The following is a 15,491-nucleotide window of genomic DNA, read 5'->3' as shown; positions in this document are numbered from 1 at the left end:
ATGCCGAGACCCGGGATTGAACCAGGGACCTTCAGATCTTCAGTCTGACGCTCTCCCAACTGAGCTATCTCGGCCATGATCAATTCTATCACATGGCAAAGGTCTGTACGTTGTGATAGACACTTGACCAGATCAAAAAGAATGTTTGTAGATTCGCTGCGAGTATGGTTCGAACCTACGCGGGAAGATCCCATTAGATTTCAAGTCTAACGCCTTAACCACTCGGCCATCGCAGCAGAAATTGCTGGGTAACCAGAATAATTCACCAGCTCACCACTCAGGTGCCGAAGAGGACAAAAAGCCAACTAGTAGGGGACACCCGGGTTTGAACCAGGGACCTCTCGATCTGCAGTCGAATGCTCTACCACTGAGCTATATCCCCAGCCAAGGACGGAATCCACGCACAGGGTATATAACATCAACGCGTGAGAGAGCAACTTAACTTAAAAAATGTACACTTCCCGCACCGGGAATCGAACCCGGGCCGCCTGGGTGAAAACCAGAAATCCTAACCACTAGACCATGCCGGACACATTCGCACCACTAAGTAATTTAGATGTCATGCTTTTTCTGACAATTTGAACTAGCTCTGTCTTTCTGTTCGTGTCAAAAACACCTTTTTGCGTCCGCTGCGAGTAGGATTCGAACCTACGCGGGAAGATCCCATTTGATTTCTAGTCAAACGCCTTAACCACTCGGCCATCGCAGCCTGGCAAACCGCTGGCCATTGCCACAAGGCCGACCAGAAAGCACAACATTACTGCTAAAGGCACTGCCCGGATTTGAACCGGGGATCTCCTGTTTACTAGACAGGCGCTTTAACCGCTAAGCCACAGCGCCTGCCTGTTGGGAGATTTTGAAAATCTCAATATCACACGTCTGAAATGCCGTTAAAGCTACTAACACACCGGGACGTGATACACTGTCACTCGGAAATTTTGGAAATGAGTAGTAACGCATTGGTGGTTCAGTGGTAGAATTCTCGCCTGCCACGCGGGAGACCGGGGTTCGATTCCCCGCCAATGCATCGTGTTTTACCTACACCTGAAAATACCCTCCGTAAAAAAGAAAGGAAGGAAAATAAATAAAAAAACATAGCTGAAGAAAAGTGCTACGGCTGCTTGCATTCACCACCTCAAACCGCCCTGCTGGGCAGTGATAAAATGCCGAGACCCGGGATTGAACCAGGGACCTTCAGATCTTCAGTCTGACGCTCTCCCAACTGAGCTATCTCGGCCATGATCAATTCTATCACATGGCAAAGGTCTGTACGTTGTGATAGACACTTGACCAGATCAAAAAGAATGTTTGTAGATTCGCTGCGAGTAGGGTTCGAACCTACGCGGGAAGATCCCATTAGATTTCAAGTCTAACGCCTTAACCACTCGGCCATCGCAGCAGAAATTGCTGGGTAACCAGAATAATTCACCAGCTCACCACTCAGGTGCCGAAGAGGACAAAAAGCCAACTAGTAGGGGACACCCGGGTTTAACCAGGGACCTCTCGATCTGCAGTCGAATGCTCTACCACTGAGCTATATCCCCAGCCAAGGACGGAATCCACGCACAGGGTATATAACATCAACGCGTGAGAGAGCAACTTAACTTAAAAAATGTACACTTCCCGCACCGGGAATCGAACCCGGGCCGCCTGGGTGAAAACCAGAAATCCTAACCACTAGACCATGCGGGACACATTCGCACCACTAAGTAATTTAGATGTCATGCTTTTTCTGACAATTTGAACTAGCTCTGTCTTTCTGTTCGTGTCAAAAACACCTTTTTGCGTCCGCTGCGAGTAGGATTCGAACCTACGCGGGAAGATCCCATTTGATTTCTAGTCAAACGCCTTAACCACTCGGCCATCGCAGCCTGGCAAACCGCTGGCCATTGCCACAAGGCCGACCAGAAAGCACAACATTACTGCTAAAGGCACTGCCCGGATTTGAACCGGGGATCTCCTGTTTACTAGACAGGCGCTTTAACCGCTAAGCCACAGCGCCTGCCTGTTGGGAGATTTTGAAAATTACAATATCACACGTCTGAAATGCCGTTAAGGCTACTAACACACCGGGACGTGATACACTGTCACTCGGAAATTTTGGAAATGAGTAGTAACGCATTGGTGGTTCAGTGGTAGAATTCTCGCCTGCCACGCGGGAGACCGGGGTTCGATTCCCCGCCAATGCATCGTGTTTTACCTGCACCTGAAAATACCCTCCGTAAAAAAGAAAGGAAGGAAAATAAATAAAAAAACATAGCTGAAGAAAAATGCTACGGCTGCTTGCATTCACCACCTCAAACCGCCCTGCTGGGCAGTGATAAAATGCCGAGACCCGGGATTGAACCAGTGACCTTCAGATCTTCAGTCTGACGCTCTCCCAACTGAGCTATCTCGGCCATGATCAATTCTATCACATGGCAAAGGTCTGTACGTTGTGATAGGCACTTGACCAGATCAAAAAGAATGTTTGTAGATTCGCTGCTAGTAGGGTTCGAACCTACGCGGGAAGAACCCATTAGATTTCAAGTCTAACGCCTTAACCACTCGGCCATCGCAGCAGAAATTGCTGGGTAACCAGAATAATTCACCAGCTCACCACTCAGGTGCCGAAGAGGACAAAAAGCCAACTAGTAGGGGACACCCGGGTTTGAACCAGGGACCTCTTGATCTGCAGTCGAATGCTCTACCACTGAGCTATATCCCCAGCCAAGGACGGAATCCACGCACAGGGTATATAACATCAACGCGTGAGAGAGCAACTTAACTTAAAAAATGTACACACCCCGCACCGGGAATCGAACCCGGGCCGCCTGGGTGAAAACCAGAAATCCTAACCACTAGACCATGCGGGACACATTCGCACCACTAAGTAATTTAGATGTCATGCTTTTTCTGACAATTTGAACTAGCTCTGTCTTTCTGTTCGTGTCAAAAACACCTTTTTGCGTCCGCTGCGAGTAGGATTCGAACCTACGCGGGAAGATCCCATTTGATTTCTAGTCAAACGCCTTAACCACTCGGCCATCGCAGCCTGACAAACCGCTGGCCATTGCCACAAGGCCGAGCAGAAAGCACAACATTACTGCTAAAGGCACTGCCCGGATTTGAACCGGGGATCTCCTGTTTACTAGACAGGCGCTTTAACCGCTAAGCCATAGCGCCTGCCTGTTGGGAGATTTTGAAAATCTCAATATCACACGTCTGAAATGCCGTTAAGGCTACTAACACACCGGGACGTGATACACTGTCACTCGGAAATTTTGGAAATGAGTAGTAACGCATTGGTGGTTCAGTGGTAGAATTCTCGCCTGCCACGCGGGAGACCGGGGTTCGATTCCCCGCCAATGCATCGTGTTTTACCTACACCTGAAAATACCCTCCGTAAAAAAGAAAGGAAGGAAAATAAATAAAAAAACATAGCTGAAGAAAAGTGCTACGGCTGCTTGCATTCACCACCTCAAACCGCCCTGCTGGGCAGTGATAAAATGCCGAGACCCGGGATTGAACCAGGGACCTTCAGATCTTCAGTCTGACGCTCTCCCAACTGAGCTATCTCGGCCATGATCAATTCTATCACATGGCAAAGGTCTGTACGTTGTGATAGGCACTTGACCAGATCAAAAAGAATGTTTGTAGATTCGCTGCTAGTAGGGTTCGAACCTACGCGGGAAGATCCCATTAGATTTCAAGTCTAACGCCTTAACCACTCGGCCATCGCAGCAGAAATTGCTGGGTAACCAGAATAATTCACCAGCTCACCACTCAGGTGCCGAAGAGGACAAAAAGCCAACTAGTAGGGGACACCCGGGTTTGAACCAGGGACCTCTTGATCTGCAGTCGAATGCTCTACCACTGAGCTATATCCCCAGCCAAGGACGGAATCCACGCACAGGGTATATAACATCAACGCGTGAGAGAGCAACTTAACTTAAAAAATGTACACTTCCCGCACCGGGAATCGAACCCGGGCCGCCTAGGTGAAAACCAGAAATCCTAACCACTAGACCATGCGGGACACATTCGCACCACTAAGTAATTTAGATGTCATGCTTTTTCTGACAATTTGAACTAGCTCTGTCTTTCTGTTCGTGTCAAAAACACCTTTTTGCGTCCGCTGCGAGTAGGATTCGAACCTACGCGGGAAGATCCCATTTGATTTCTAGTCAAACGCCTTAACCACTCGGCCATCGCAGCCTGACAAACCGCTGGCCATTGCCACAAGGCCGACCAGAAAGCACAACATTACTGCTAAAGGCACTGCCCGGATTTGAACCGGGGATCTCCTGTTTACTAGACAGGCGCTTTAACCGCTAAGCCACAGCGCCTGCCTGTTGGGAGATTTTGAAAATCTCAATATCACACGTCTGAAATGCCGTTAAGGCTACTAACACACAGGGACGTGATACACTGTCACTCGGAAATTTTGGAAATGAGTAGTAACGCATTGGTGGTTCAGTGGTAGAATTCTCGCCTGCCACGCGGCAGACCGGGGTTCGATTCCCCGCCAATGCATCGTGTTTTACCTACACCTGAAAATACCCTCCGTAAAAAAGAAAGGAAGGAAAATAAATAAAAAAACATAGCTGAAGAAAAGTGCTACGGCTGCTTGCATTCACCACCTCAAACCGCCCTGCTGGGCAGTGATAAAATGCCGAGACCCGGGATTGAACCAGGGACCTTCAGATCTTCAGTCTGACGCTCTCCCAACTGAGCTATCTTGGCCATGATCAATTCTATCACATGGCAAAGGTCTGTACGTTGTGATAGGCACTTGACCAGATCAAAAAGAATGTTTGTAGATTCGCTGCGAGTAGGGTTCGAACCTACGCGGGAAGATCCCATTAGATTTCAAGTCTAACGCCTTAACCACTCGGCCATCGCAGCAGAAATTGCTGGGTAACCAGAATAATTCACCAGCTCACCACTCAGGTACCGAAGAGGACAAAAAGCCAACTAGTAGGGGACACCCGGGTTTGAACCAGGGACCTCTCGATCTGCAGTCGAATGCTCTACCACTGAGCTATATCCCCAGCCAAGGACGGAATCCACGCACAGGGTATATAACATCAACGCGTGAGAGAGCAACTTAACTTAAAAAATGTACACTTCCCGCACCGGGAATCGAACCCGGGCCGCCTGGGTGAAAACCAGAAATCCTAACCACTAGACCATGCGGGACACATTCGCACCACTAAGTAATTTAGATGTCATGCTTTTTCTGACAATTTGAACTAGCTCTGTCTTTCTGTTCGTGTCAAAAACACCTTTTTGCGTCCGCTGCGAGTAGGATTCGAACCTACGCGGGAAGATCCCATTTGATTTCTAGTCAAACGCCTTAACCACTCGGCCATCGCAGCCTGACAAACCGCTGGCCATTGCCACAAGGCCGACCAGAAAGCACAACATTACTGCTAAAGGCACTGCCCGGATTTGAACCGGGGATCTCCTGTTTACTAGACAGGCGCTTTAACCGCTAAGCCACAGCGCCTGCCTGTTGGGAGACTTTGAAAATCTCAATATCACACGTCTGAAATGCCGTTAAGGCTACTAACACACCGGGACGTGATACACTGTCACTCGGAAATTTTGGAAATGAGTAGTAACGCATTGGTGGTTCAGTGGTAGAATTCTCGCCTGCCACGCGGGAGACCGGGGTTCGATTCCCCGCCAATGCATCGTGTTTTACCTACACCTGAAAATACCCTCCGTAAAAAAGAAAGGAAGGAAAATAAATAAAAAAACATAGCTGAAGAAAAGTGCTACGGCTGCTTGCATTCACCACCTCAAACCGCCCTGCTGGGCAGTGATAAAATGCAGAGACCCGGGATTGAACCAGGGACCTTCAGATCTTCAGTCTGACGCTCTCCCAACTGAGCTATCTCGGCCATGATCAATTCTATCACATGGCAAAGGTTGTACGTTGTGATAGGCACTTGACCAGATCAAAAAGAATGTTTGTAGATTCGCTGCGAGTAGGGTTCGAACCTACGCGGGAAGATCCCATTAGATTTCAAGTCTAACGCCTTAACCACTCGGCTATCGCAGCAGAAATTGCTGGGTAACCAGAATAATTCACCAGCTCACCACTCAGGTGCCGAAGAGGACAAAAAGCCAACTAGTAGGGGACACCCGGGTTTGAACCAGGGACCTCTCGATCTGCAGTCGGATGCTCTACCACTGAGCTATATCCCCAGCCAAGGACGGAATCCACGCACAGGGTATATGACATCAACGCGTGAGAGAGCAACTTAACTTAAAAAATGTACACTTCCCGCACCGGGAATCGAACCCGGGCCGCCTGGGTGAAAACCAGAAATCCTAACCACTAGACCATGCGGGACACATTTGCACCACTAAGTAATTTAGATGTCATGCTTTTTCTGACAATTTGAACTAGCTCTGTCTTTCTGTTCGTGTCAAAAACACCTTTTTGCGTCCGCTGCGAGTAGGATTCGAACCTACGCGGGAAGATCCCATTTGATTTCTAGTCAAACGCCTTAACCACTCGGCCATCGCAGCCTGACAAACCGCTGGCCATTGCCACAAGGCCGACCAGAAAGCACAACATTACTGCTAAAGGCACTGCCCGGATTTGAACTGGGGATCTCCTGTTTACTAGACAGGCGCTTTAACCGCTAAGCCACAGCGCCTGCCTGTTGGGAGATTTTGAAAATCTCAATATCACACGTCTGAAATGCCGTTAAGGCTACTAACACACCGGGACGTGATACACTGTCACTCGGAAATTTTGGAAATGAGTAGTAACGCATTGGTGGTTCAGTGGTAGAATTCTCGCCTGCCACGCGGGAGACCGGGGTTCGATTCCCCGCCAATGCATCGTGTTTTACCTACACCTGAAAATACCCTCCGTAAAAAAGAAAGGGAGGAAAATAAATAAAAAAACATAGCTGAAGAAAAGTGCTACGGCTGCTTGCATTCACCACCTCAAACCGCCCTGCTGGGCAGTGATAAAATGCCGAGACCCGGGATTAAACCAGGGACCTTCAGATCTTCAGTCTGACGCTCTCCCAACTGAGCTATCTCGGCCATGATCAATTCTATCACATGGCAAAGGTCTGTACGTTGTGATAGACACTTGACCAGATCAAAAAGAATGTTTGTAGATTCGCTGCGAGTAGGGTTCGAACCTACGCGGGAAGATCCCATTAGATTTCAAGTCTAACGCCTTAACCACTCGGCCATCGCAGCAGAAATTGCTGGGTAACCAGAATAATTCACCAGCTCACCACTCAGGTGCCGAAGAGGACAAAAAGCCAACTAGTAGGGGACACCCGGGTTTGAACCAGGGACCTCTCGATCTGCAGTCGAATGCTCTACCACTGAGCTATATCCCCAGCCAAGGACGGAATCCACGCACAGGGTATATAACATCAACGCGTGAGAGAGCAACTTAACTTAAAAAATGTACACTTCCCGCACCGGGAATCGAACACGGGCCGCCTGGGTGAAAACCAGAAATCCTAACCACTAGACCATGCGGGACACATTTGCACCACTAAGTAATTTAGATGTCATGCTTTTTCTGACAATTTGAACTAGCTCTGTCTTTCTGTTCGTGTGAAAAACACCTTTTTGCGTCCGCTGCGAGTAGGATTCGAACCTACGCGGGAAGATCCCATTTGATTTCTATTCAAACGCCTTAACCACTCGGCCATCGCAGCCTGACAAACCGCTGGCCATTGCCACAAGGCCGACCAGAAAGCACAACATTACTGCTAAAGGCACTGCCCGGATTTGAACTGGGGATCTCCTGTTTACTAGACAGGCGCTTTAACCGCTAAGCCACAGCGCCTGCCTGTTGGGAGATTTTGAAAATCTCAATATCACACGTCTGAAATGCCGTTAAGGCTACTAACACACCGGGACGTGATACACTGTCACTCGGAAATTTTGGAAATGAGTAGTAACGCATTGGTGGTTCAGTGGTAGAATTCTCGCCTGCCACGCGGGAGACCGGGGTTCGATTCCCCGCCAATGCATCGTGTTTTACCTACACCTGAAAATACCCTCCGTAAAAAAGAAAGGGAGGAAAATAAATAAAAAAACATAGCTGAAGAAAAGTGCTACGGCTGCTTGCATTCACCACCTCAAACCGCCCTGCTGGGCAGTGATAAAATGCCGAGACCCGGGATTGAACCAGGGACCTTCAGATCTTCAGTCTGACGCTCTCCCAACTGAGCTATCTCGGCCATGATCAATTCTATCACATGGCAAAGGTCTGTACGTTGTGATAGACACTTGACCAGATCAAAAAGAATGTTTGTAGATTCGCTGCGAGTAGGGTTCGAACCTACGCGGGAAGATCCCATTAGATTTCAAGTCTAACGCCTTAACCACTCGGCCATCGCAGCAGAAATTGCTGGGTAACCAGAATAATTCACCAGCTCACCACTCAGGTGCCGAAGAGGACAAAAAGCCAACTAGTAGGGGACACCCGGGTTTGAACCAGGGACCTCTCGATCTGCAGTCGAATGCTCTACCACTGAGCTATATCCCCAGCCAAGGACGGAATCCACGCACAGGGTATATAACATCAACGCGTGAGAGAGCAACTTAACTTAAAAAATGTACACTTCCCGCACCGGGAATCGAACACGGGCCGCCTGGGTGAAAACCAGAAATCCTAACCACTAGACCATGCGGGACACATTCGCACCACTAAGTAATTTAGATGTCATGCTTTTTCTGACAATTTGAACTAGCTCTGTCTTTCTGTTCGTGTCAAAAACACCTTTTTGCGTCCGCTGCGAGTAGGATTCGAACCTACGCGGGAAGATCCCATTTGATTTCTAGTCAAACGCCTTAACCACTCGGCCATCGCAGCCTGACAAACCGCTGGCCATTGCCACAAGGCTGACCAGAAAGCACAACATTACTGCTAAAGGCACTGCCCAGATTTGAACCGGGGATCTCCTGTTTACTAGACAGGCGCTTTAACCGCTAAGCCACAGCGCCTGCCTGTTGGGAGATTTTGAAAATCTCAATATCACACGTCTGAAATGCCGTTAAGGCTACTAACACACCGGGATGTGATACACTGTCACTCGGAAATTTTGGAAATGAGTAGTAACGCATTGGTGGTTCAGTGGTAGAATTCTCGCCTGCCACGCGGGAGACCGGGGTTCGATTCCCCGCCAATGCATCGTGTTTTACCTACACCTGAAAATACCCTCCGTAAAAAAGAAAGGAAGGAAAATAAATAAAAAAACATAGCTGAAGAAAAGTGCTACGGCTGCTTGCATTCACCACCTCAAACCGCCCTGCTGGGCAGTGATAAAATGCCGAGACCCGGGATTGAACCAGGGACCTTCAGATCTTCAGTCTGACGCTCTCCCAACTGAGCTATCTCGGCCATGATCAATTCTATCACATGGCAAAGGTCTGTACGTTGTGATAGGCACTTGACCAGATCAAAAAGAATGTTTGTAGATTCGCTGCGAGTAGGGTTCGAACCTACGCGGGAAGATCCCATTAGATTTCAAGTCTAACGCCTTAACCACTCGGCCATCGCAGCGGAAATTGCTGGGTAACCAGAATAATTCACCAGCTCACCACTCAGGTGCCGAAGAGGACAAAAAGCCAACTAGTAGGGGACACCCGGGTTTGAACCAGGGACCTCTCGATCTGCAGTCGAATGCTCTACCACTGAGCTATATCCCCAGCCAAGGACGGAATCCACGCACAGGGTATATAACATCAACGCGTGAGAGAGCAACTTAACTTAAAAAATGTACACTTCCCGCACCGGGAATCGAACCCGGGCCGCCTGGGTGAAAACCAGAAATCCTAACCACTAGACCATGCGGGACACATTCGCACCACTAAGTAATTTAGATGTCATGCTTTTTCTGACAATTTGAACTAGCTCTGTCTTTCTGTTCGTGTCAAAAACACCTTTTTGCGTCCGCTGCGAGTAGGATTCGAACCTACGCGGGAAGATCCCATTTGATTTCTAGTCAAACGCCTTAACCACTCGGCCATCGCAGCAGAAATTGCTGGGTAACAAGAATAATTCACCAGCTCACCACTCAGGTGCCGAAGAGGACAAAAAGAACCAGGGACCTCTCGATCTGCAGTCGAATGCTCTACCACTGAGCTATATCCCCAGCCAAGGACGGAATCCACGCACAGGGTATATAACATCAACGCGTGAGAGAGCAACTTAACTTAAAAAATGTACACTTCCCACACCGGGAATCGAACCCGGGCCGCCTGGGTGAAAACCAGAAATCCTAACCACTAGACCATGCGGGACACATTCGCACCACTAAGTAATTTAGATGTCATGCTTTTTCTGACAATTTGAACTAGCTCTGTCTTTCTGTTCGTGTCAAAAACACCTTTTTGCGTCCGCTGCGAGTAGGATTCGAACCTACGCGGTAAGATCCCATTTGATTTCTAGTCAAACGCCTTAACCACTCGGCCATCGCAGCCTGACAAACCGCTGGCCATTGCCACAAGGCCGACCAGAAAGCACAACATTACTGCTAAAGGCACTGCCCGGATTTGAACCGGGGATCTCCTGTTTACTAGACAGGCGCTTTAACCGCTAAGCCACAGCGCCTGCCTGTTGGGAGATTTTGAAAATCTCAATATCACACGTCTGAAATACCGTTAAGGCTACTAACACACCGGGACGTGATACACTGTCACTCGGAAATTTTGGAAATGAGTAGTAACGCATTGGTGGTTCAGTGGTAGAATTCTCGCCTGCCACGCGGGAGACCGGGGTTCGATTCCCCGCCAATGCATCGTGTTTTACCTACACCTGAAAATACCCTCCGTAAAAAAGAAAGGAAGGAAAATAAATAAAAAAACATAGCTGAAGAAAAGTGCTACGGCTGCTTGCATTCACCACCTCAAACCGCCCTGCTGGGCAGTGATAAAATGCCGAGACCCGAGATTGAACCAGGGACCTTCAGATCTTCAGTCTGACGCTCTCCCAACTGAGCTATCTCGGCCATGATCAATTCTATCACATGGCAAAGGTCTGTACGTTGTGATAGACACTTGACCAGATCAAAAAGAATGTTTGTAGATTCGCTGCGAGTAGGGTTCGAACCTACGCGGGAAGATCCCATTAGATTTCAAGTCTAACGCCTTAACCACTCGGCCATCGCAGCAGAAATTGCTGGGTAACCAGAATAATTCACCAGCTCACCGCTCAGGTGCCGAAGAGGACAAAAAGCCAACTAGTAGGGCACACCCGGGTTTGAACCAGGGACCTCTCGATCTGCAGTCGAATGCTCTACCACTGAGCTATATCCCCAGCCAAGGACGGAATCCACGCACAGGGTATATAACATCAACGCGTGAGAGAGCAACTTAACTTAAAAAATGTACACTTCCCACACCGGGAATCCAACCCGGGCCGCCTGGGTGAAAACCAGAAATCCTAACCACTAGACCATGCGGGACACATTCGCACCACTAAGTAATTTAGATGTCATGCTTTTTCTGACAATTTGAACTAGCTCTGTCTTTCTGTTCGTGTCAAAAACACCTTTTTGCGTCCGCTGCGAGTAGGATTCGAACCTACGCGGGAAGATCCCATTTGATTTCTAGTCAAACGCCTTAACCACTCGGCCATCGCAGCCTGACAAACCGCTGGCCATTGCCACAAGGCCGACCAGAAAGCACAACATTACTGCTAAAGGCACTGCCCGGATTTGAACCGGGGATCTCCTGTTTACTAGACAGGCGCTTTAACCGCTAAGCCACAGCGCCTGCCTGTTGGGAGATTTTGAAAATCTCAATATCACACGTCTGAAATGCCGTTAAGGCTACTAACACACCGGGACGTGATACACTGTCACTCGGAAATTTTGGAAATGAGTAGTAACGCATTGGTGGTTCAGTGGTAGAATTCTCGCCTGCCACGCGGGAGACCGGGGTTCGATTCCCCGCCAATGCATCGTGTTTTACCTACACCTGAAAATACCCTCCGTAAAAAAGAAAGGAAGGAAAATAAATAAAAAACATAGCTGAAGAAAAGTGCTACGGCTGCTTGCATTCACCACCTCAAACCGCCCTGCTGGGCAGTGATAAAATGCCGAGACCCGGGATTGAACCAGGGACCTTCAGATCTTCAGTCTGACGCTCTCCCAACTGAGCTATCTCGGCCATGATCAATTCTATCACATGGCAAAGGTCTGTACGTTGTGATAGACACTTGACCAGATCAAAAAGAATGTTTGTAGATTCGCTGCGAGTAGGGTTCGAACCTACGCGGGAAGATCCCATTAGATTTCAAGTCTAACGCCTTAACCACTCGGCCATCGCAGCAGAAATTGCTGGGTAACCAGAATAATTCACCAGCTCACCACTCAGGTGCCGAAGAGGACAAAAAGCCAACTAGTAGGGGACACCCGGGTTTGAACCAGGGACCTCTCGATCTGCAGTCGAATGCTCTACCACTGAGCTATATCCCCAGCCAAGGACGGAATCCACGCACAGGGTATATAACATCTACGCGTGAGAGAGCAACTTAACTTAAAAAATGTACACTTCCCGCACCGGGAATCGAACCCGGGCCGCCTGGGTGAAAACCAGAAATCCTAACCACTAGACCATGCGGGACACATTCGCACCACTAAGTAATTTAGATGTCATGCTTTTTCTGACAATTTGAACTAGCTCTGTCTTTCTGTTCGTGTCAAAAACACCTTTTTGCGTCCGCTGCGAGTAGGATTCGAACCTATGCGGGAAGATCCCATTTGATTTCTAGTCAAACGCCTTAACCACTCGGCCATCGCAGCCTGACAAACCGCTGGCCATTGCCACAAGGCCGACCAGAAAGCACAACATTACTGCTAAAGGCACTGCCCGGATTTGAACCGGGGATCTCCTGTTTACTAGACAGGCGCTTTAACCGCTAAGCCACAGCGCCTGCCTGTTGGGAGATTTTGAAAATCTCAATATCACACGTCTGAAATGCCGTTAAGGCTACTAACACACCGGGACGTGATACACTGTCACTCGGAAATTTTGGAAATGAGTAGTAACGCATTGGTGGTTCAGTGGTAGAATTCTCGCCTGCCACGCGGGAGACCGGGGTTCGATTCCCCGCCAATGCATCGTGTTTTACCTACACCTGAAAATACCCTCCGTAAAAAAGAAAGGAAGGAAAATAAATAAAAAAACATAGCTGAAGAAAAGTGCTACGGCTGCTTGCATTCACCACCTCAAACCGCCCTGCTGGGCAGTGATAAAATGCCGAGACCCGGGATTGAACCAGGGACCTTCAGATCTTCAGTCTGACGCTCTCCCAACTGAGCTATCTCGGCCATGATCAATACTATCACATGGCAAAGGTCTGTACGTTGTGATAGACACTTGACCAGATCAAAAAGAATGTTTGTAGATTCGCTGCGAGTAGGGTTCGAACCTACGCGGGAAGATCCCATTAGATTTCAAGTCTAACGCCTTAACCACTCGGCCATCGCAGCAGAAATTGCTGGGTAACCAGAATAATTCACCAGCTCACCACTCAGGTGCCGAAGAGGACAAAAAGCCAACTAGTAGGGGACACCCGGGTTTGAACCAGGGACCTCTCGATCTGCAGTCGAATGCTCTACCACTGAGCTATATCCCCAGCCAAGGACGGAATCCACGCACAGGGTATATAACATCAACGCGTGAGAGAGCAACTTAACTTAAAAAATGTACACTTCCCGCACCGGGAATCGAACCCGGGCCGCCTGGGTGAAAACCAGAAATCCTAACCACTAGACCATGCGGGACACATTCGCACCACTAAGTAATTTAGATGTCATGCTTTTTCTGACAATTTGAACTAGCTCTGTCTTTCTGTTCGTGTCAAAAACACCTTTTTGCGTCCGCTGCGAGTAGGATTCGAACCTACGCGGGAAGATCCCATTTGATTTCTAGTCAAACGCCTTAACCACTCGGCCATCGCAGCCTGACAAACCGCTGGCCATTGCCACAAGGCCGACCAGAAAGCACAACATTACTGCTAAAGGCACTGCCCGGATTTGAACCGGGGATCTCCTGTTTACTAGACAGGCGCTTTAACCGCTAAGCCACAGCGCCTGCCTGTTGGGAGATTTTGAAAATCTCAATATCACACGTCTGAAATGCCGTTAAGGCTACTAACACACCGGGACGTGATACACTGTCACTCGGAAATTTTGGAAATGAGTAGAAACGCATTGGTGGTTCAGTGGTAGAATTCTCGCCTGCCACGCGGGAGACCGGGGTTCGATTCCCCGCCAATGCATCGTGTTTTACCTACACCTGAAAATACCCTCCGTAAAAAAGAAAGGAAGGAAAATAAATAAAAAAACATAGCTGAAGAAAAGTGCTACGGCTGCTTGCATTCACCACCTCAAACCGCCCTGCTGGGCAGTGATAAAATGCCGAGACCCGGGATTGAACCAGGGACCTTCAGATCTTTAGTCTGACGCTCTCCCAACTGAGCTATCTCGGCCATGATCAATTCTATCACATGGCAAAGGTCTGTACGTTGTGATAGACACTTGACCAGATCAAAAAGAATGTTTGTAGATTCGCTGCGAGTAGGGTTCGAACCTACGCGGGAAGATCCCATTAGATTTCAAGTCTAACGCCTTAACCACTCGGCCATCGCAGCAGAAATTGCTGGGTAACCAGAATAATTCACCAGCTCACCACTCAGGTGCCGAAGAGGACAAAAAGCCAACTAGTAGGGGACACCCGGGTTTGAACCAGGGACCTCTCGATCTGCAGTCGAATGCTCTACCACTGAGCTATATCCCCAGCCAAGGACGGAATCCACGCACAGGGTATATAACATCAACGCGTGAGAGAGCAACTTAACTTAAAAAATGTACACTTCCCGCACCGGGAATCGAACCCGGGCCGCCTGGGTGAAAACCAGAAATCTTAACCACTAGACCATGCGGGACACATTCGCACCACTAAGTAATTTAGATGTCATGCTTTTTCTGACAATTTGAACTAGCTCTGTCTTTCTGTTCGTGTCAAAAACACCTTTTTGCGTCCGCTGCGAGTAGGATTCGAACCTACGCGGGAAGATCCCATTTGATTTCTAGTCAAACGCCTTAACCACTCGGCCATCGCAGCCTGACAAACCGCTGGCCATTGCCACAAGGCCGACCAGAAAGCACAACATTACTGCTAAAGGCACTGCCCGGATTTGAACCGGGGATCTCATGTTTACTAGACAGGCGCTTTAACCGCTAAGCCACAGCGCCTGCCTGTTGGGAGATTTTGAAAATCTCAATATCACACGTCTGAAATGCCGTTAAGGCTACTAACACACCGGGACGTGATACACTGTCACTCGGAAATTTTGGAAATGAGTATTAACGCATTGGTGGTTCAGTGGTAGAATTCTCGCCTGCCACGCGGGAGACCGGGGTTCGATTCCCCGCCAATGCATCGTGTTTTACCTACACCTGAAAATACCCTCCGTAAAAAAGAAAGGAAGGAAAATAAATAAAAAA

The 15,491-nt window shown here is 48.7% G+C and overlaps 62 non-coding genes across 62 annotated transcripts; 12 read left to right on the top strand and 50 right to left on the bottom strand.

Annotated features, from left to right (window-relative positions):
• Position 1: 1 nt before the first annotated feature.
• Trnaf-gaa (transfer RNA phenylalanine (anticodon GAA)) lies at positions 2-74 on the bottom strand. The gene has a single exon. It is a non-coding gene; the product is annotated as a tRNA-Phe (tRNA).
• A 236-nt stretch (positions 75-310) lies between these two features.
• On the bottom strand, positions 311-382 carry Trnac-gca (transfer RNA cysteine (anticodon GCA)). The gene has a single exon. It is a non-coding gene; the product is annotated as a tRNA-Cys (tRNA).
• Positions 383-627: 245 nt separating this feature from the next.
• Trnas-aga (transfer RNA serine (anticodon AGA)) lies at positions 628-709 on the bottom strand. The gene has a single exon. It is a non-coding gene; the product is annotated as a tRNA-Ser (tRNA).
• A 58-nt stretch (positions 710-767) lies between these two features.
• Trnat-agu (transfer RNA threonine (anticodon AGU)) lies at positions 768-840 on the bottom strand. Its single transcript has one exon. It is a non-coding gene; the product is annotated as a tRNA-Thr (tRNA).
• A 116-nt stretch (positions 841-956) lies between these two features.
• On the top strand, positions 957-1,027 carry Trnag-gcc (transfer RNA glycine (anticodon GCC)). The gene has a single exon. It is a non-coding gene; the product is annotated as a tRNA-Gly (tRNA).
• Positions 1,028-1,164: 137 nt separating this feature from the next.
• Positions 1,165-1,237, bottom strand: Trnaf-gaa (transfer RNA phenylalanine (anticodon GAA)). Its single transcript has one exon. It is a non-coding gene; the product is annotated as a tRNA-Phe (tRNA).
• An 80-nt stretch (positions 1,238-1,317) lies between these two features.
• Positions 1,318-1,399, bottom strand: Trnas-uga (transfer RNA serine (anticodon UGA)). The gene has a single exon. It is a non-coding gene; the product is annotated as a tRNA-Ser (tRNA).
• A 221-nt stretch (positions 1,400-1,620) lies between these two features.
• On the bottom strand, positions 1,621-1,692 carry Trnae-uuc (transfer RNA glutamic acid (anticodon UUC)). Its single transcript has one exon. It is a non-coding gene; the product is annotated as a tRNA-Glu (tRNA).
• Positions 1,693-1,789: 97 nt separating this feature from the next.
• Positions 1,790-1,871, bottom strand: Trnas-aga (transfer RNA serine (anticodon AGA)). The gene has a single exon. It is a non-coding gene; the product is annotated as a tRNA-Ser (tRNA).
• Positions 1,872-1,929: 58 nt separating this feature from the next.
• Positions 1,930-2,002, bottom strand: Trnat-agu (transfer RNA threonine (anticodon AGU)). Its single transcript has one exon. It is a non-coding gene; the product is annotated as a tRNA-Thr (tRNA).
• Positions 2,003-2,118: 116 nt separating this feature from the next.
• On the top strand, positions 2,119-2,189 carry Trnag-gcc (transfer RNA glycine (anticodon GCC)). The gene has a single exon. It is a non-coding gene; the product is annotated as a tRNA-Gly (tRNA).
• Positions 2,190-2,952: 763 nt separating this feature from the next.
• Positions 2,953-3,034, bottom strand: Trnas-aga (transfer RNA serine (anticodon AGA)). Its single transcript has one exon. It is a non-coding gene; the product is annotated as a tRNA-Ser (tRNA).
• A 247-nt stretch (positions 3,035-3,281) lies between these two features.
• On the top strand, positions 3,282-3,352 carry Trnag-gcc (transfer RNA glycine (anticodon GCC)). Its single transcript has one exon. It is a non-coding gene; the product is annotated as a tRNA-Gly (tRNA).
• Positions 3,353-3,489: 137 nt separating this feature from the next.
• Positions 3,490-3,562, bottom strand: Trnaf-gaa (transfer RNA phenylalanine (anticodon GAA)). Its single transcript has one exon. It is a non-coding gene; the product is annotated as a tRNA-Phe (tRNA).
• A 553-nt stretch (positions 3,563-4,115) lies between these two features.
• Trnas-aga (transfer RNA serine (anticodon AGA)) lies at positions 4,116-4,197 on the bottom strand. The gene has a single exon. It is a non-coding gene; the product is annotated as a tRNA-Ser (tRNA).
• Positions 4,198-4,255: 58 nt separating this feature from the next.
• Trnat-agu (transfer RNA threonine (anticodon AGU)) lies at positions 4,256-4,328 on the bottom strand. Its single transcript has one exon. It is a non-coding gene; the product is annotated as a tRNA-Thr (tRNA).
• Positions 4,329-4,805: 477 nt separating this feature from the next.
• Trnas-uga (transfer RNA serine (anticodon UGA)) lies at positions 4,806-4,887 on the bottom strand. Its single transcript has one exon. It is a non-coding gene; the product is annotated as a tRNA-Ser (tRNA).
• A 74-nt stretch (positions 4,888-4,961) lies between these two features.
• Trnac-gca (transfer RNA cysteine (anticodon GCA)) lies at positions 4,962-5,033 on the bottom strand. Its single transcript has one exon. It is a non-coding gene; the product is annotated as a tRNA-Cys (tRNA).
• Positions 5,034-5,109: 76 nt separating this feature from the next.
• Trnae-uuc (transfer RNA glutamic acid (anticodon UUC)) lies at positions 5,110-5,181 on the bottom strand. Its single transcript has one exon. It is a non-coding gene; the product is annotated as a tRNA-Glu (tRNA).
• Positions 5,182-5,278: 97 nt separating this feature from the next.
• On the bottom strand, positions 5,279-5,360 carry Trnas-aga (transfer RNA serine (anticodon AGA)). Its single transcript has one exon. It is a non-coding gene; the product is annotated as a tRNA-Ser (tRNA).
• Positions 5,361-5,418: 58 nt separating this feature from the next.
• On the bottom strand, positions 5,419-5,491 carry Trnat-agu (transfer RNA threonine (anticodon AGU)). The gene has a single exon. It is a non-coding gene; the product is annotated as a tRNA-Thr (tRNA).
• A 116-nt stretch (positions 5,492-5,607) lies between these two features.
• Trnag-gcc (transfer RNA glycine (anticodon GCC)) lies at positions 5,608-5,678 on the top strand. The gene has a single exon. It is a non-coding gene; the product is annotated as a tRNA-Gly (tRNA).
• Positions 5,679-6,271: 593 nt separating this feature from the next.
• Trnae-uuc (transfer RNA glutamic acid (anticodon UUC)) lies at positions 6,272-6,343 on the bottom strand. The gene has a single exon. It is a non-coding gene; the product is annotated as a tRNA-Glu (tRNA).
• A 97-nt stretch (positions 6,344-6,440) lies between these two features.
• Positions 6,441-6,522, bottom strand: Trnas-aga (transfer RNA serine (anticodon AGA)). Its single transcript has one exon. It is a non-coding gene; the product is annotated as a tRNA-Ser (tRNA).
• A 247-nt stretch (positions 6,523-6,769) lies between these two features.
• Positions 6,770-6,840, top strand: Trnag-gcc (transfer RNA glycine (anticodon GCC)). Its single transcript has one exon. It is a non-coding gene; the product is annotated as a tRNA-Gly (tRNA).
• Positions 6,841-7,130: 290 nt separating this feature from the next.
• Trnas-uga (transfer RNA serine (anticodon UGA)) lies at positions 7,131-7,212 on the bottom strand. The gene has a single exon. It is a non-coding gene; the product is annotated as a tRNA-Ser (tRNA).
• A 74-nt stretch (positions 7,213-7,286) lies between these two features.
• On the bottom strand, positions 7,287-7,358 carry Trnac-gca (transfer RNA cysteine (anticodon GCA)). The gene has a single exon. It is a non-coding gene; the product is annotated as a tRNA-Cys (tRNA).
• A 574-nt stretch (positions 7,359-7,932) lies between these two features.
• On the top strand, positions 7,933-8,003 carry Trnag-gcc (transfer RNA glycine (anticodon GCC)). Its single transcript has one exon. It is a non-coding gene; the product is annotated as a tRNA-Gly (tRNA).
• A 137-nt stretch (positions 8,004-8,140) lies between these two features.
• On the bottom strand, positions 8,141-8,213 carry Trnaf-gaa (transfer RNA phenylalanine (anticodon GAA)). Its single transcript has one exon. It is a non-coding gene; the product is annotated as a tRNA-Phe (tRNA).
• An 80-nt stretch (positions 8,214-8,293) lies between these two features.
• Trnas-uga (transfer RNA serine (anticodon UGA)) lies at positions 8,294-8,375 on the bottom strand. Its single transcript has one exon. It is a non-coding gene; the product is annotated as a tRNA-Ser (tRNA).
• Positions 8,376-8,449: 74 nt separating this feature from the next.
• Positions 8,450-8,521, bottom strand: Trnac-gca (transfer RNA cysteine (anticodon GCA)). Its single transcript has one exon. It is a non-coding gene; the product is annotated as a tRNA-Cys (tRNA).
• Positions 8,522-8,766: 245 nt separating this feature from the next.
• Positions 8,767-8,848, bottom strand: Trnas-aga (transfer RNA serine (anticodon AGA)). Its single transcript has one exon. It is a non-coding gene; the product is annotated as a tRNA-Ser (tRNA).
• Positions 8,849-9,095: 247 nt separating this feature from the next.
• Positions 9,096-9,166, top strand: Trnag-gcc (transfer RNA glycine (anticodon GCC)). Its single transcript has one exon. It is a non-coding gene; the product is annotated as a tRNA-Gly (tRNA).
• A 137-nt stretch (positions 9,167-9,303) lies between these two features.
• On the bottom strand, positions 9,304-9,376 carry Trnaf-gaa (transfer RNA phenylalanine (anticodon GAA)). The gene has a single exon. It is a non-coding gene; the product is annotated as a tRNA-Phe (tRNA).
• Positions 9,377-9,456: 80 nt separating this feature from the next.
• On the bottom strand, positions 9,457-9,538 carry Trnas-uga (transfer RNA serine (anticodon UGA)). The gene has a single exon. It is a non-coding gene; the product is annotated as a tRNA-Ser (tRNA).
• Positions 9,539-9,612: 74 nt separating this feature from the next.
• On the bottom strand, positions 9,613-9,684 carry Trnac-gca (transfer RNA cysteine (anticodon GCA)). The gene has a single exon. It is a non-coding gene; the product is annotated as a tRNA-Cys (tRNA).
• A 76-nt stretch (positions 9,685-9,760) lies between these two features.
• On the bottom strand, positions 9,761-9,832 carry Trnae-uuc (transfer RNA glutamic acid (anticodon UUC)). The gene has a single exon. It is a non-coding gene; the product is annotated as a tRNA-Glu (tRNA).
• A 97-nt stretch (positions 9,833-9,929) lies between these two features.
• Positions 9,930-10,011, bottom strand: Trnas-aga (transfer RNA serine (anticodon AGA)). The gene has a single exon. It is a non-coding gene; the product is annotated as a tRNA-Ser (tRNA).
• A 504-nt stretch (positions 10,012-10,515) lies between these two features.
• Trnat-agu (transfer RNA threonine (anticodon AGU)) lies at positions 10,516-10,588 on the bottom strand. Its single transcript has one exon. It is a non-coding gene; the product is annotated as a tRNA-Thr (tRNA).
• A 116-nt stretch (positions 10,589-10,704) lies between these two features.
• On the top strand, positions 10,705-10,775 carry Trnag-gcc (transfer RNA glycine (anticodon GCC)). The gene has a single exon. It is a non-coding gene; the product is annotated as a tRNA-Gly (tRNA).
• A 290-nt stretch (positions 10,776-11,065) lies between these two features.
• Trnas-uga (transfer RNA serine (anticodon UGA)) lies at positions 11,066-11,147 on the bottom strand. Its single transcript has one exon. It is a non-coding gene; the product is annotated as a tRNA-Ser (tRNA).
• Positions 11,148-11,538: 391 nt separating this feature from the next.
• Positions 11,539-11,620, bottom strand: Trnas-aga (transfer RNA serine (anticodon AGA)). The gene has a single exon. It is a non-coding gene; the product is annotated as a tRNA-Ser (tRNA).
• Positions 11,621-11,678: 58 nt separating this feature from the next.
• Positions 11,679-11,751, bottom strand: Trnat-agu (transfer RNA threonine (anticodon AGU)). Its single transcript has one exon. It is a non-coding gene; the product is annotated as a tRNA-Thr (tRNA).
• A 116-nt stretch (positions 11,752-11,867) lies between these two features.
• Trnag-gcc (transfer RNA glycine (anticodon GCC)) lies at positions 11,868-11,938 on the top strand. Its single transcript has one exon. It is a non-coding gene; the product is annotated as a tRNA-Gly (tRNA).
• Positions 11,939-12,074: 136 nt separating this feature from the next.
• On the bottom strand, positions 12,075-12,147 carry Trnaf-gaa (transfer RNA phenylalanine (anticodon GAA)). Its single transcript has one exon. It is a non-coding gene; the product is annotated as a tRNA-Phe (tRNA).
• An 80-nt stretch (positions 12,148-12,227) lies between these two features.
• Trnas-uga (transfer RNA serine (anticodon UGA)) lies at positions 12,228-12,309 on the bottom strand. Its single transcript has one exon. It is a non-coding gene; the product is annotated as a tRNA-Ser (tRNA).
• Positions 12,310-12,383: 74 nt separating this feature from the next.
• On the bottom strand, positions 12,384-12,455 carry Trnac-gca (transfer RNA cysteine (anticodon GCA)). Its single transcript has one exon. It is a non-coding gene; the product is annotated as a tRNA-Cys (tRNA).
• Positions 12,456-12,531: 76 nt separating this feature from the next.
• Positions 12,532-12,603, bottom strand: Trnae-uuc (transfer RNA glutamic acid (anticodon UUC)). Its single transcript has one exon. It is a non-coding gene; the product is annotated as a tRNA-Glu (tRNA).
• Positions 12,604-12,840: 237 nt separating this feature from the next.
• Positions 12,841-12,913, bottom strand: Trnat-agu (transfer RNA threonine (anticodon AGU)). The gene has a single exon. It is a non-coding gene; the product is annotated as a tRNA-Thr (tRNA).
• A 116-nt stretch (positions 12,914-13,029) lies between these two features.
• Positions 13,030-13,100, top strand: Trnag-gcc (transfer RNA glycine (anticodon GCC)). The gene has a single exon. It is a non-coding gene; the product is annotated as a tRNA-Gly (tRNA).
• A 137-nt stretch (positions 13,101-13,237) lies between these two features.
• On the bottom strand, positions 13,238-13,310 carry Trnaf-gaa (transfer RNA phenylalanine (anticodon GAA)). Its single transcript has one exon. It is a non-coding gene; the product is annotated as a tRNA-Phe (tRNA).
• Positions 13,311-13,390: 80 nt separating this feature from the next.
• On the bottom strand, positions 13,391-13,472 carry Trnas-uga (transfer RNA serine (anticodon UGA)). The gene has a single exon. It is a non-coding gene; the product is annotated as a tRNA-Ser (tRNA).
• Positions 13,473-13,546: 74 nt separating this feature from the next.
• Positions 13,547-13,618, bottom strand: Trnac-gca (transfer RNA cysteine (anticodon GCA)). The gene has a single exon. It is a non-coding gene; the product is annotated as a tRNA-Cys (tRNA).
• Positions 13,619-13,694: 76 nt separating this feature from the next.
• Trnae-uuc (transfer RNA glutamic acid (anticodon UUC)) lies at positions 13,695-13,766 on the bottom strand. Its single transcript has one exon. It is a non-coding gene; the product is annotated as a tRNA-Glu (tRNA).
• A 97-nt stretch (positions 13,767-13,863) lies between these two features.
• Trnas-aga (transfer RNA serine (anticodon AGA)) lies at positions 13,864-13,945 on the bottom strand. Its single transcript has one exon. It is a non-coding gene; the product is annotated as a tRNA-Ser (tRNA).
• Positions 13,946-14,003: 58 nt separating this feature from the next.
• Positions 14,004-14,076, bottom strand: Trnat-agu (transfer RNA threonine (anticodon AGU)). Its single transcript has one exon. It is a non-coding gene; the product is annotated as a tRNA-Thr (tRNA).
• A 116-nt stretch (positions 14,077-14,192) lies between these two features.
• On the top strand, positions 14,193-14,263 carry Trnag-gcc (transfer RNA glycine (anticodon GCC)). The gene has a single exon. It is a non-coding gene; the product is annotated as a tRNA-Gly (tRNA).
• A 137-nt stretch (positions 14,264-14,400) lies between these two features.
• On the bottom strand, positions 14,401-14,473 carry Trnaf-aaa (transfer RNA phenylalanine (anticodon AAA)). The gene has a single exon. It is a non-coding gene; the product is annotated as a tRNA-Phe (tRNA).
• Positions 14,474-14,553: 80 nt separating this feature from the next.
• On the bottom strand, positions 14,554-14,635 carry Trnas-uga (transfer RNA serine (anticodon UGA)). The gene has a single exon. It is a non-coding gene; the product is annotated as a tRNA-Ser (tRNA).
• Positions 14,636-14,709: 74 nt separating this feature from the next.
• Trnac-gca (transfer RNA cysteine (anticodon GCA)) lies at positions 14,710-14,781 on the bottom strand. The gene has a single exon. It is a non-coding gene; the product is annotated as a tRNA-Cys (tRNA).
• Positions 14,782-15,026: 245 nt separating this feature from the next.
• Positions 15,027-15,108, bottom strand: Trnas-aga (transfer RNA serine (anticodon AGA)). Its single transcript has one exon. It is a non-coding gene; the product is annotated as a tRNA-Ser (tRNA).
• Positions 15,109-15,355: 247 nt separating this feature from the next.
• On the top strand, positions 15,356-15,426 carry Trnag-gcc (transfer RNA glycine (anticodon GCC)). The gene has a single exon. It is a non-coding gene; the product is annotated as a tRNA-Gly (tRNA).
• The last annotated feature ends 65 nt before the right edge of the window (positions 15,427-15,491 follow it).

This window comes from Hydractinia symbiolongicarpus, chromosome 2, assembly GCF_029227915.1.
Source record: "Hydractinia symbiolongicarpus strain clone_291-10 chromosome 2, HSymV2.1, whole genome shotgun sequence".
Taxonomy (NCBI): Eukaryota; Metazoa; Cnidaria; class Hydrozoa; order Anthoathecata; family Hydractiniidae; genus Hydractinia; species Hydractinia symbiolongicarpus.
Note: the sequence above shows the minus strand (reverse complement) of the source record. Positions and strands in the feature narration are given on the sequence as shown.